This window comes from Etheostoma cragini, chromosome 16 (genome assembly GCF_013103735.1).
Source record: "Etheostoma cragini isolate CJK2018 chromosome 16, CSU_Ecrag_1.0, whole genome shotgun sequence".
Lineage (NCBI taxonomy): Eukaryota > Metazoa > Chordata > Actinopteri > Perciformes > Percidae > Etheostoma > Etheostoma cragini.
The window spans coordinates 16013272-16027608 of NC_048422.1; positions in this window are offsets into that span (position 1 = coordinate 16013272).

Below are 14337 nucleotides of genomic sequence, written 5' to 3' on the forward strand. Positions count from 1 at the left end.
ATATAAATAATGCAAACAACTTTGACACATAATACCAAAACAAATGCACATGGCAGCAGTTGCTAGGCGACAGGCTTGTTAACTATGGTGAATGCGTGAAGGTAACAGAGTAATCCCACAGCAATTTACTGCACGCTTTGGCCACAGAGCCTTAATAGGCGCAACAGTCTGCAGGAGGTGATGAAATTATTGCAGAGCAGCCTAAGTTTGTTTACTGAAGTGTGAGGGAACTAAACACAAAAGCATGATGGCACAACAAGCAATGTGGAATCTGTGAAGCAATGTGTTTCTATTAGAGAGGTAGACAGATGCAATAAATACGTTCTGCTAAAAAGCATTATGCCCAACCAAAAATGTATGACAGTTAAACGTATGGTGTACTGTCTTATTAATGGTAACAAATATACTATTATAACCAAGTTACAATTCACTTGGGAAAAGGTCCTTTGCTAGGATCGACCAAGGAGCTGCCACAAACAAATTATCTTGTTGACGTGTATAAATTGAAAGCTGGCTGAAGTGCTCACTGCATATGAATCCATTTCTTAGAGTAATTTGGATAAGTTGATTAAAAAAGTTTCACACACATTAGAACACCGATTTTTGCAAATCTAACTTGATAATTAACAATCTGTCCTAAAAACTGACACCCAGAAATATTCCAAAGCCGAAAAGCCTTCTAGGGTGATAATCAAACGTATTTGCCATTTCCTTTTCACATCATTTTCATTTAGTCTGACTTCTTTCACTTGTTAGCCATTTTTTCTTCACCAAAGCAGTTAACTGTAGCGGTTGCTAGGAGACTTTAACATTACAGAATTATGTTGATCTGCATGCATATCATCCACGCTTCCTCTGAGATTAAACAATGTGCACCAGTAAAGTAAAGAAACTGCAGATAAGCACTGAACACTAATGATAGGCTATATGTTAAGAGTTGACGGCACAAGGAACAAATATACAGTTATTGATTAGTCTGATGGAATGTGAATCATCTTTGAATAAGTTATTAAAAGCTGATCTCTGCATTCTATGTAATTAAAACCTAACCAGCCCTCCATTAATCTCATTAGATTCTTTTAAGCAATCATACATAACCATGTGTATGCCTATGTATATTCTTTAGACTTATCTAAAGTTAGAAAGATCTGCGGTTAGCAGCAAAATTGCTTCATCAAAATGAGACATGTTCTCATTGTCTTACGATGGCTGAGTAGTGTGGTATCAGCGCAGACTAATTACTTGTCCTACAAATCATAATTTGTTTTGCCAAAGATTCCTCTCAATAGCATGCAAAATAAGGCCAAAGGTAATCCCATTGATTAGTGTCATGTGAACTCAGCACCTTTTAACAATGAGGTGAGCATGCTGTCCAATTAAATTAATTAATTACCTTTTGCCATTTGGGAACCATTTAAATTTGTAAAAATGTGCTGGGCCAGGCAAGGTTAATTGGGCATTTAGCTCTCAGAGCTCCCCTCAACACCCAGGAGGAGCTTGTCCCTAAAACAGAAGCAGTGTCTTAATAAAAGTAGCACAGTGACCCCTCAAATAGACAATAGATGGTTTCTTGTCTGTGACCCTACCAATCCTGATACTGATAAATGGATGTAAATGACTGTGTCCACATGATCTTACTCCATCCTACCACAATCCCTAGAAAGAAGGAGAGCAAAGCTAGAAAGGTGTTCCTGTCTTGTGTTTTGAAACTGTGATGATGATGGGTGTGTGTGTGTGTGTGTTTGTGTGTGTGTGTGTGTGTTTTTGTGTCTCCCCTCTGACAGAGACAGATGGAGTGGGAGCCACCAGACTTACCAGAGGAAGCAGTTTATAGAATATTGTCAGGGGAGAGTAAGCAGTTTCAGAAATACAGCTTTCAAGTCACAGCCATCAATCTTGCTGGTGCCTGTCTACATCAAGCAGACTGGAGAGCTACTTTGTTAGTGTTCACAAAAGATGTGTGTTATGCTACACTATTCTGAGGCCTCAGAGACAAAACAGCCGCCAGCAACTTCATGCAAAGAACTAAGTGGAAAGGGTGAAGCTGTCGGTCATCAGTATGTAAATAAATTGCCCCATTCTGTCAATCAGACAGTGAAAGTGGGGCAGGGAAAAAGGAGGTCCTGTGTTAATGAACAGCCTCCTAGGACTATTTGCAAGCACACAAACATTTGGGAGAAGCAACAAGTTAAACAAATATGACCATCCATATTGTGACCCTCTTTAATCCAATGACCCTCTGTGTTAAAGTAATGGATCCAATGACGGCAATATTCTTTCGAAGTTGCAGCATTCCTTGAATATAAGAAGAAAAACTTCATGTTCTGTCAGGCCAAATCAATTTTATTGTTGTCAGTCATCACAATCATCAGTGATGATTGACAAAGTTGCAATGACAACATCCCAACAGAAGAATATTACAGTTCAAACAACAGGAAATTATGTAGTCCTTCACACATAGGTTGTATTTTAAAGTGCCCATATTATGAAATATTATTATGGGGTGTTATTTTGTGTCTCTGGTGCTTCCACACGCAAAAAACCTATCCATGATGTTTTGAGTGAGATACGGATTTATGTCGCAAGGTGTCGCAAGGTAAATCCTTTATTGAATAAATTTATTAAAAAGCACATACAAAAAGACTGACCTAAAAGATTAAAAACGAGCAGACGAGATCTAAAAACATTACTGTCACACAGCTGAGGTTGAAAAACTGTGTAGCTTCCCAGATCCGGATCCCCTTTGCCCCTCACCTGTGATTCCCTTTGTAACCTCTGATTAGCACTTACACACAGGTACGCAGGTGAGGTCACAAACAAACATTCACGCAGACCTACCGCATGCACGCACGCACGCACGCACGCGCACATGTCCAAATTGGCCATGACAACCTGAGTCAGACTTTTATAAGGCAGCACACTACAGGAAACTACATAATTTACCATTAATCATTCAGGAAGCAAGAAATAAAAAAATAAAACACAAAAAAAAGATATTCTTTACTTACACCAAGCTGCAAGGCAGTGATACTGGAGACGCCAGCTGTGTCTCTTTTACTGTTCCTATGTATAAAAAATTGAATCTAGAAGGTTTCAAATTCCATTATCACCCATATGTTTCAGCTGCAAAATGTCACGCTTATATCACCTCGGCTCACACTCCAATCAGTTTGGACAGTATGGTATTCTATGACGATAGAAGTTATGTAAAATGAATGCTATGTTCAATGTATAAAATAAACCAAGGTCCAATTAACTTATATTTGTAATACAAAAACATGTGTTACTCACACTGTTTGCTTTCACAAGTGTCCAAACCTAAAATACATTTTAAATAGGGGTGTGAAACTTCAACTATCCCTTTAACAATGGAATCAATTCCATATCCCGATCCATCACTTCCTCAGTATTATTATTTATTGCTACACGTGGTTTTCATCAACAAATTCAAGGATGTCAGACATGTATCAACTCCCCTTTTTGGTGTATCTGCTCTTAAAAAGAGACACTTCTGTGTAAAAGGTAGTGGAGTCTGAACACAACATTAAAAAAAGCATTGACAGGAAAATCAACAAGTAACATAAGTAGGCAATAATCGATCATGGTCCGTCACCGCATCGATGCGGATCTGCCTATGTCTGCATCGCGATGCAATGGGCTCGTTCGAGATGAGCTAGTTCTGCGCAGAATCGATCTCCGGCAATGGCCGCTCAATGCATGCTGGTTAGATTACTGTCTGACTTGAAGTTCATTGCCAGCGAGCCTAATGATTAATTTCAACACCCCTAATTTTAAAGCTGCAATTAAGGAGCCCAGGAACACCTTGAAATTGGAAGAAATATTATTTTTGGCAAAAAGAGTGAGTGAGTCCATCCTCTGGGTCAGTCTGTAGAGAACGGTAACAATCAACTCTTAGCTTAAACAAGCTGAGAGTTGCAGAGAAGAAACTCCTCACAAATTAGAACATTACAGGATGTAACGTTACTGTGTAGCCTACCTACCTACCTAGAACACCTACAACAAATCACCACCCAGCAGTCATCACTACAGTTACATGCACACCTTCATAATCAGCATTTCAATCTGATCATTAGTGCAGCACCTACAGATTTAGTGCTCATTATAGCTGGCAGGTGATAGTTCAGCTTTACAGCTCAGGATTCTGTCATGCTTGGGACTTTTGTTTCTTCATCCATAGGAGAGAAGCACATCTACAGCAGTCTAATTACACCGCTGCTAAAACTGCAGTTCTGGCAGGTTAACATAAATAATACTGTCTGCTCTAGTAACTAGATGGATTCACACCCCCACAATTGAAAATTTGGTGCCTGAATCTAGCAGAGTGGCCCAAGTGTAAGCAGCCACAACATAACTTTAAACATGGTGGTTGGAAACGTGGTAAAAATGCCAATACCATCATAACGGTTTGCTAAAAACTGACTGCTGATACATCAGTGATACATCATACACAATAAAAATACACATTATGAAACTGCTAATCTCAATCTCCAACCTTAACAGAAACAACACACTCACTGTCTCAGTCGATGCCTGCGGCAGCAAACATCACAGCACAAACTTCATTAACACATGCAAGAATGTTGCAGAAGCAAAAAAAAAAAAAAAGAAAAAAAAAAAGCTGATTTATTCCACCAACATGCCAGCACAACAGGGGCCTGAGTTTAACCACCACTGTCAATTCCAATAGTTTTGCGCAACAGACTTTCAAACAGCCGACACGCAAACCTGCGTTAAAAGTTGGAGCAGCTATAGCAACGACTCACCTTTAGCTGCAGGCAGGCGTCTCGGTGCCGAATCGTTTCCATCCGTTCAGGCTTTTGCGTCTGGAAGGCTGCTCCGGCTGCGGCTGACGCGCAAGGCGCACCGAACGATGGGCTTCAGCGATGATCATCTGTGAGAGTGAATTTGAATTGTCTCTTACTTCCAAGATCATCTGAAGTCTAAAGTTGTGGTCAACCGACCGTCACACCCGACCCAAGAAGCGATAACAGCGGCTGTTGTTATCTGTCATGTTGTTAAATGTTTGCTAAGGCCTTCTATCATGATTTCGTCCCCTAACTACTCCTCCTCCCACAGCTTATCTTTCTTCTGATTCCAAACCGAACACATCTTTGTTTGTGTCGATTGAATTCCCCGATTATGTCGATTGCCAGTTTCTTATATGATTCCATTACTATTTGCCTATGCTAGCTTCCAACAGTAAATGCTAGCCAACGTTCCCTGTGCTAGCGCGTCACCCTTGACCTCGCGGTCACCCTAATCCCGCAGTCATGCGAGATTTAATGGTTGACTGATCTTCCTCAGGAAGTAGTCTGGTGAATCCATGAATCCCCCAACATAGTTTTCATCTGTATAATATTGAATGTAAAAACATGTGCAAAACACATATCTTGTTCTTTTTATCAGAAAATTTAGTCAGTTGTTTATCTTTGTTAGATTTGTTTGGTTGGTTTAGTTCACATCTACACATTCTCGTTTGTGCTATATTATGTTCTTAGTGTACATGTACAGGGATGGCAAAACCTTCAAGTCAAATTTCTTACATTTTTCTAAATGCTTTTTTTTGTTTTTAAGATTATTTTTTGGGGCTTTTCTTCTGTTATTTTATAGGTATCAAATGGTAGGCCCCAACACAGTTTTCATCTGTATAATATTGAATGTAAAAACAAGTGCAAACACACATCTTGTTCTTTTTATCAGAAAATGTAGTCAGATGGAGTGGTGCAACATGTGAGTAGGTCGGGAACATGGTAGGTGGGGTGGGGGCAGGAAATGTTTATGCCCTTTATGCTACATTTTCTTCTTGTTTAACCACTGGCACAAAATAGTAAATGCTATAAACACATAGGCCTGAAGCTGTTTTTCTGATTCAAGTTTGTTAAAAGAGAAAAAAACAACTTCTGGTTTTCATAGAGATGCATTTGTGCATCAGAACCTAAGATTTGTTGAGAAAAATACAGATGACAACTGGGGTCTTTGAAACGTTGATTTTATCTTCCACTCTGTGGTATATTGGTTTATAAAAAATTGTTTGTGCAACTTTGTGTTTCTGGTGAATTGTTTCAGTCTTGATTGTTGTGTAGAACACTGCAGCGTCAGTCTCTTAAAATGTATTGTGTTGCTATGCTATAAGGTTACTTTTACTCATTATTTTGTGTGTTTTCTTTGCAAATTTTATGCTTTTCCTCTGCATCTTGGGGCCATCATAAAAAACACCACAGCTGAACCCAAAACATCATAATATCAACCCACATCCTCTACACAAATGTTCACCACACACTAACAACTTTAAGTTATTTTAAGCCCTTGTATTTTAGCTGTGAGCAATGTGACAACATTTAACAACTGCAATACTTTATTCCATTATTTTTGTGGGGCTTGTCACAAATTTCACTCCGTAGAATGCCCTTAACATTTGCACTCACACATTTCTGTCATCCACAGCTGTTAACAAGATTCTAGAATAACAACAGCCTTGAGGTGTTTACGGTGTAGTGTCTTCAATTATCAGGAGAGCTACCTGCCAGGTTGTCTCTAATTCCTTGCAAGGAAAAAGTGTACACTAACAAGTGTGTTTATTCCTGTCAGCTGTTTTTTTTCTGCCCAGAGGAAAGTACAATCTCAACAGTAAGTTCACCTGTTCCTTGTTAATGGGCTTTATTTATTTATTTATTTGAAATTCATTTAACTGAGGCTGGATTGTTTCCCCAACTTATCAATAAGGGAACGTGGTTTCATTGTCCCACTTTTTTATCATTCCAGTCTGCTTTCCTGTTGTCTGGAGGCTCTGGGTTTTGTGAACTTTAAGGAATATGTGTCTCTTCTTTTTTTCATTCAACGCATTATAAGTAACCAGAGGCCAGAGGGAGTAACCACAACGAAGTGTGATGTTGCACTTCCCTTGTAGCTTTCATTGTATCTTATTTTTTTAGCCTTTCTAAACCCTGAGACATATGTTGTGCCACCTTGTTATTCTCTGCCATACTCTCATTGAATTTAATGCCTCTGATGGAAAGCATCTGTCTCCTTTAGTCTTCCTGTTTTCTTCCTGTTCTTGTGCTACACTCTGCCAGGTGTTGACTATGAAGCTTCAGACACTGCACCACAAAAACATGTATTCAAGACACTACTTTAAACAAGATAATGTGCAGTGAAAAGCTCTAAGAGGTTACTTTTGCTTCTTTATTAAAAACAAATACCTCCGGGTGCTTAAGGGAGATTATTGTAAATTGCTTGCATTCTAACTATGTAGCCTTTTTAAATATTTAAGGTGAGTGGTATTTGTTTTATAATGCTTTCAATTTGATTAATTTGCTAATACATCTATTGTTTATTTAAATAAAAAAAAAGTATACAAGGTAGTACAATAGCTTTAGTAAGAACTTTCACTTCACTACAATAATGAATAGCATGAATGACAACCACGCCAAGGGACAGCAATGTTAACTCAGCATGATACAAACCAAACCTGAACAACAAATGGAACAAATAGAATAGTAGTGACTGGAGGGTGTCTGCTTTATGGGAGGACACACTCAGGTGTGCCCAATTTTACGTGTTTATTAATTTTTATTCATGCATTATTATTTTTTTTAAAGAGCTACAGTAGTTGATACAACCATAATTGTATTTATTTCTGCATTATGAACCAGAAGTACATTGTACTGGTTTAAAAGAAATGTAGTTACCATCACTTAAGACTTTAGTGACCTTTAGTGAACATGAACTCTTCTTAAGTGTGTAATATTGTGTGTGTAGGGTATTGTTAATTTGTATGATAAATAATAATACGAGACAGACACAGAAAAAAAAAATTGTGTCACTGTTTATGGCCAAATGCAGGTGGTAAGTCATTTACAATGGGCATGCAGTAAATCTAAAATTGTTTTGAATACCTTTAATATTCAACATTATCACAGCTAAAAATATGAATTCAAACCACAGAGGAATGATTTATTTGCATTGGCAAGTTTTGAGAAAATGTAATAAATTAACTATATTGTTGACAAAACAACTGACATTTAAATTCACTATACATTATTTATAGTGATGCACTTGCTTATGTTAATGTTTGTTTATCTTTCTTAGATTTGTTTGGTTTGTTTAGTTCACATCTACATATTAGTATCTCCCTGTACGTTTGTGCTGTATCATGTTCTTAGTGTCCATGTACAGGGCTGGCAAAACCTTCAAGTCAAATTCCTTATATTTCTCAACATGCTTTTTTTTAAAGATTATTTTTTGGGCTTTTCTTCCATTATTTGATAGGACAGCTAGGTGAGAAAGAAAGGGGGAAGAAAGGCAGGAAATCGTCACAGGTCGGATTCAAACCCTGGACCTCTGCATCAAGGAATAAACCTTAAATTATATGTGCACCTGGTCTGCCACTGAACCTACCCTGCCACATTTGTCAACATGCTTATAAAGTTGATCCTGGTAACATTAGTAGGTGTGTGACTGACAGTTTACTGCCTGCATCCGAAAATGAAGGCCTATCATGTTGTTTCCATAGATTTCACAACACATGACGCTGCACTGGTGTAGCAGGAACTTTAATGTTAAGAGTGAGTAGTATTATGGATAAAGCTCTAATAACGCTGTTTAGTTCAATGGACAAAATCCCTAAGGTTCACATGAATTCCATTACCGGTGTCAGAGATTTGAAATATGCGTGTAATGTGTGATTATGTAATTTAATATTTAGTTTAAGCAGTGGTTCAGTGAGTTTGCAGAGGAAATCCTAACATATGAAATAACTCCTAACTGACTTTGGCAGGGAGCAGGTTGAACAGGTAAGATGTTGGTTTAGCAGTATGTACTAATGGCAAACATGTCTACTGAGCCTGTCTCTCACTGAGAGAATATGCTGGTGGGTACCAAAGCAGTAGGTGTGCATTCTTAGAGAGACTCTAAGAAGACATGAAATTGATAATTTCATGTCTGATTAGGTCAATTATTTGGGCTTGAAGAAGCTTAAGAAAGGATACGTGTCATTCAAGAATTTAAAGAAATTGTTTGCGGTAAACAGGGAAACGAGTAGGAGGTGGTAACTGAGGAGCTACAGTGTAATTTCAAAGAGAAAATGATGATTGACTTTATCAGCATTAATGAGTTCTTATGTTTATCAGGGGGGAGGGGGGTTAGATCTGCAGCTCTCACTCGACAGTGAAGCAGTTATCACAAGTTAATCTAATGAGACAGTAATATAACTCCAGAAATGTTGTAAATGTTCCTCTTTGATGCCCCTACTGTATGATAAATGCCCCCTAAGGTGGCCCAATGTGCAAGAACATGGGATTAAGTGTCCTCCCTTCCAGTGGAGAAAACAATATGCAGGTCACTGCCATCTGGGTGACCTTCCACTGGCGAAAACATGATAAAGTGCCCACTAGAGTTCCCTTCCAGTGGAGAACGTGTGCACAGGTTAGCTGCTGAAATCTTTTTTCAGTATCTTTATTAGTATTGAAGCTTTTTGTGTTTTCATTAATAGCAATGCCATGTGTCACCCATGGACCATTTTTCTAATGTGACATTGGAAATTTGCTTTGGCAATTCTTTTGAAAATTCAGGTTTTAGGGCATTGAAAGGGTTGCAAACGTGGTCATAGTTCCCATCATTTGCAAATGAGAAATAACACACGAGATAGCAATGTCTTTGAATAGGGATACAGTCTTTATGTGTTTGGGGTCCTCTCTTATCACGGGGAAGGACAAGGTTGTCATTCACCATTCTTCCTAGCCATGGATTACATTTTTTTTTTCAATATATTTTTATGGAGCATCAATAATAATACAAAATATCCACAACTGGACAGCAGAATGACATAAAAACAATGCTCATAATTCCAATGTTTTCCAAAATTAGATTATATAAAACGTCCTTTAATCCAACAATCATTAGATGGGGGCAAAGCTTGCTTCCAATTTAGAAGAAGCAATCGCCGCTGATAGGGTATTTTTAGATGGAATACCAAAAAGGGCTGAGAGGGGACATGCATCTGCTAAAAAATCTTAAGTCATTTGAAGAGTATGAAATATTCTAGCCCAAAAATCTGTCAGCTTTGGGCATGACCAAAACATATGTCATGGATTTAATTTTTGACTGGAAAACAGAAGGCTGTGTTTCTGGTTGGGAAGACACTTTCTGGCTCTGCTGCTCTTCTATTGGTCTGATAAATTACCGGCATATCTTACCAGGCACTCTGGAAAGTGACCATGGAATTCGGATGCCACTAGCATTGGGTCAGTGAAATCGTAATTGTTTCCAATGTCCGTTTTCATCCCTAATTTATGAAAACCTCACTGTTGACAATGGACGCCCCATTTGTCCAATTACAGTAAAGACCAAGCTCAAACACTCCCATCAGTAACCATCAGTTAGGGTGCCACTGTACTCCCACATGAGAGAGTTCTAGGCTCACTAAGCCTTTTGGGTCTTACTTGAGATGCTGGGATTACAATAGCTATTTAACTATTTAATTTGCCTAATTGGAGATAAAGAGAAAAAGGAGGGGGACCAAATATGTATTGTTAAATTTTTGTTGATTCATGGAGGACAATAGAAAAACAGACAACTACTGTCATTAGCCATAACATTGACTTGATATTGTTCCTGGATGTTGGCTCATGTTTTTTTCCCTTTTCTTTCAGAATCTAAGAATGTCGGGTTGCAGTGTCTCAAGTGCAAATCTCAACAGAGTACGGTACATGCATTTTGATACAGTATGTATGGCAGCCAAGGACATTTCAGTGAAGCAGCTATTTGAACAGCTGCTTCCCTTCTAGTGCATTTAAATCAAATCTTCTTAAAAGCTTTCCCTTGAGGTTTTTTGTATAACCTATCCTTTTAGTTAAAATCACAGCCTAGGATGACAGAATTATTTCCTTTGAAAAGAAAGGAGCTCTGGAGAACTAAGCAATCATACATGCCCATAAAATTAAACATTTTCTCCTCTGAGAACATTATGTTAAATTTCTGCTTTGCTCCAAAGTGATACATGTTTTTTTTTAGTTATTACACTTATCTACCAAACATGAGCATTCAGTGGTCAGCACTCTCGCCTCACAGCAAGAGGGCTCCAGGGTTCTTTCCGTGTTATCGTGGGTTCTCTTTGGGTTTTCCGGTTCCTCCCACAATCCAAAGACGGGCAGCTTTGTTTAATTGCTCACTCTAACTTACCGGTCAGTGTGAATGTGAGGGGTAATGGTTGTCTCTATGTGTCAGCCCTGTGAAATTCTGAGAGCCTGTCCAGGGTGCACATGATGTACAGCGTTTTTCAATAACACAACATTTTATTACCATTATCATGGTGTCAATACTTCGTGTAGTGTAATAATTTGACATACAGTAAATTGTAACAAATGATAATCACATATGCTTAAGTGTATTTTAAGTATTTCATGAACACATTTATAATAAGTACTCACTGCTTGTGCTAAAACAAAGACAACCCACACGCAAATGGAGGCAGAGGAGTGTCTCGGTGGCACACCACAGCAGTAATCTGCAGGTTCAATTCCTGGCAGAGGTTCCTTTGGCCAGTGAGGCAGCATGTCCAGACCAAATCCTATTTTTTGTTCAAATCCAGGAAAGAAAATGGAAGGTTCACAGAGAAGTGGACATCAACTTGGTTGTGTGCATATGGAACTATATCTGAAATATAATCTCTGTATTAACATTGTTTTGTTAAAAACTGCTCTTGAGGTAAAATATATTATTGTAAATATGTTGGTATTAGTACATTAAATCTACAATTTTTAATAAGCAATCGTAAAAAACAGTAAAATACTATTTTACTGTTTACAATACTGATAAAAATGGCATCATGTGATTTTCACCGCCCAGTTTATCATGATTGATATTTCTATTAATTGTGGGTATAATTGTACTAATCATTGTGAATGTGTGCAGTAGGGGGCAACGCCGCTTTTACAAAACTCAAATATACAGAAAACGGGGCTATCACCTGACCCACTCAATAATAGAATCAGTGTTGTGCTGATGCAGTTTCATCAGAAACACTATCTTAAGAAATTTACAAAATCGATGGTGTTGTATCTTCTTATTGAAACTTTCTTTTTACTCCTCTGAGCATCATTAAAACAACTGAGATAGTTTCATTCCATAAAACACATACGCTTGTTGTTTTTGCAACATATGTCAAGTTGATCATTTTTTTAATAAAATGGGCCACAGAATCATAACGTAACAACGCTTTAGTACTCTGAATTCCCCCTGACCTGGGCATATTTTGCAACCCGTTCATGTTGTTGCTGCAGCTGTCAGGTAGTGGGTTACATGTCATCATGGCAGCATTTTGTTATTGTAGAAATGTGAAGGACTGTGAACTGTTATGCTCTAATGCTTTTACCAGCACACTACAGTGCTGCAAAGACAAAAAGTATGGCATGATTAAGTGGATGAGTAGATGGGCAGCACTGTTAGGTCTGCATGAGGGGGAAATAAATACTGAATCTTGTGGTGATGAATGCCTCCGCCTAACTGAATGTGAATTCTTGAGCACAAGTTTTATTTCTTTCACTGCATTCAGCAAACAAACAAAGAACTGGAGGGCCAATAAAAGGAATCTTTGTTATCAGCAAACTTCAGACAGGATTATGCCCGTGTTAAGAATCTTTTATAGGACCAAAAGTGGCAAGTTAAGAGAAACCGTTTTGGCAATGCTTTGACCATGCCAGTACACTAAAATCAACTGGATATATACATAATTGATGTGCTGCGTGATCGTTGTGTGCAAAATACAAAGAATAGTTTATATAATGGAATATAATGGATTGTACAAACAAGCCTTGCTCTTCTTATTAAATATAGCCTTTTAATGAGAAATAGATTATTATATGAAACATTCATTTGAAATAAGCTGATATAATGATCTGAACATAACTGCAAAAAAATACATTGGCAAGGTATTAGGCGTAAAAATCTTGAGACATCCATGGATACATGTAAGCAACACTGTGGCAGCATAATGCCAGACGAGAAAATGTGCTTGTTTTATGGACCTTGCAGTGACTGAAAACTAAATCGTAATGTACAGAATGTTTTGACAAAATTTAAACACAGTCATACTTTGTCATGAATCTAATTAGATACATAAGACATGGGTGCCCTCTTCTTTGTGTTGATGTACTCAAACAGAGGGCTTTTTTTGAAGTAGTCTTTGTATTCCCTTTCAATACTGTTATATTTTTATAATATTGTTACTTTAGCAGAGCATTGTTACTTTAACAGAGTTAATATTTACAGATATATTGTACAACAGGGGACAAGAAAATAATATCAACCATCACTTTAAGTCGTCCTTTGACCCTCTTCCTGGTGGTTGACTTCCCCACATGCACAAACCCCCCTGCAGTTCTCAGGAGCGGATGAAAAGTGTATATTTGATCATCACTTATGGTCTTAAATTCTGTAGCTAATTCAGTGTCACTTCTCCGTGTGACATCTAAAAGTATTTTCCAGCTTTAAACGTGTTAAAGGGATAGATAACAGGCACTTAATAATAATAATAATAATAATAATAATAATAATAATAATAATAATAATAATAATAATGTAACAATTCATTTGGATAGTCCAATGTTAATGCTGAAAAATCGAGTCCCCTTTTTTACGGCATCTCAATTGATTACAGGCGTGTGGCCTTCTCCGTCTCATTTTAACTTCAGTGTGTCAAAGTCAGCTCTGCATCAAATCAAACAAATTCATCAGGATGTACTGTCAGCCTGCACATGTTACGATGACAATGTTATGGATGCTCACATATTTGAAAAAATGTAAAGTCTACCATGTTACCATTAGCATGCGAATTAGCTCAAAATACATAACTGGGGCTGATAAACTACAACACCAAGGAGGGATGAGACAGCTTGCAGCTACTATCTACACCCAAGCAGATGCACTCGTCACGATACAGCACATTTAATTTGTATCCACCAGTCCAGATGCCCTCTCTCCTTCTTGCTGTTGCTTACTTCATGGCGGTACTGCCATTCTTTGCAAACTGGAAACAATAGCCCTACAGAAGGATCTGCTCACTCACAAAATGCACCTTTACGAATGTTGGGTTATTAACCTGCGGCTGTAGACTGATGATAGTCATGTACTGTGAGATCAATTTGACAACACAGAGCTGAGCCTGACAACCTGAGCCTCGGTCGTCCTGAACCGGCCACTACATACTGTACGCGCTAACCGAACATTGGTGAATTATTTTGCTGACTACTGAATCACCTGAAATTGATTAGACTTAAGTGAATAAGTTATTATTGATGAAGCACCTCCCAAGACTAAAAA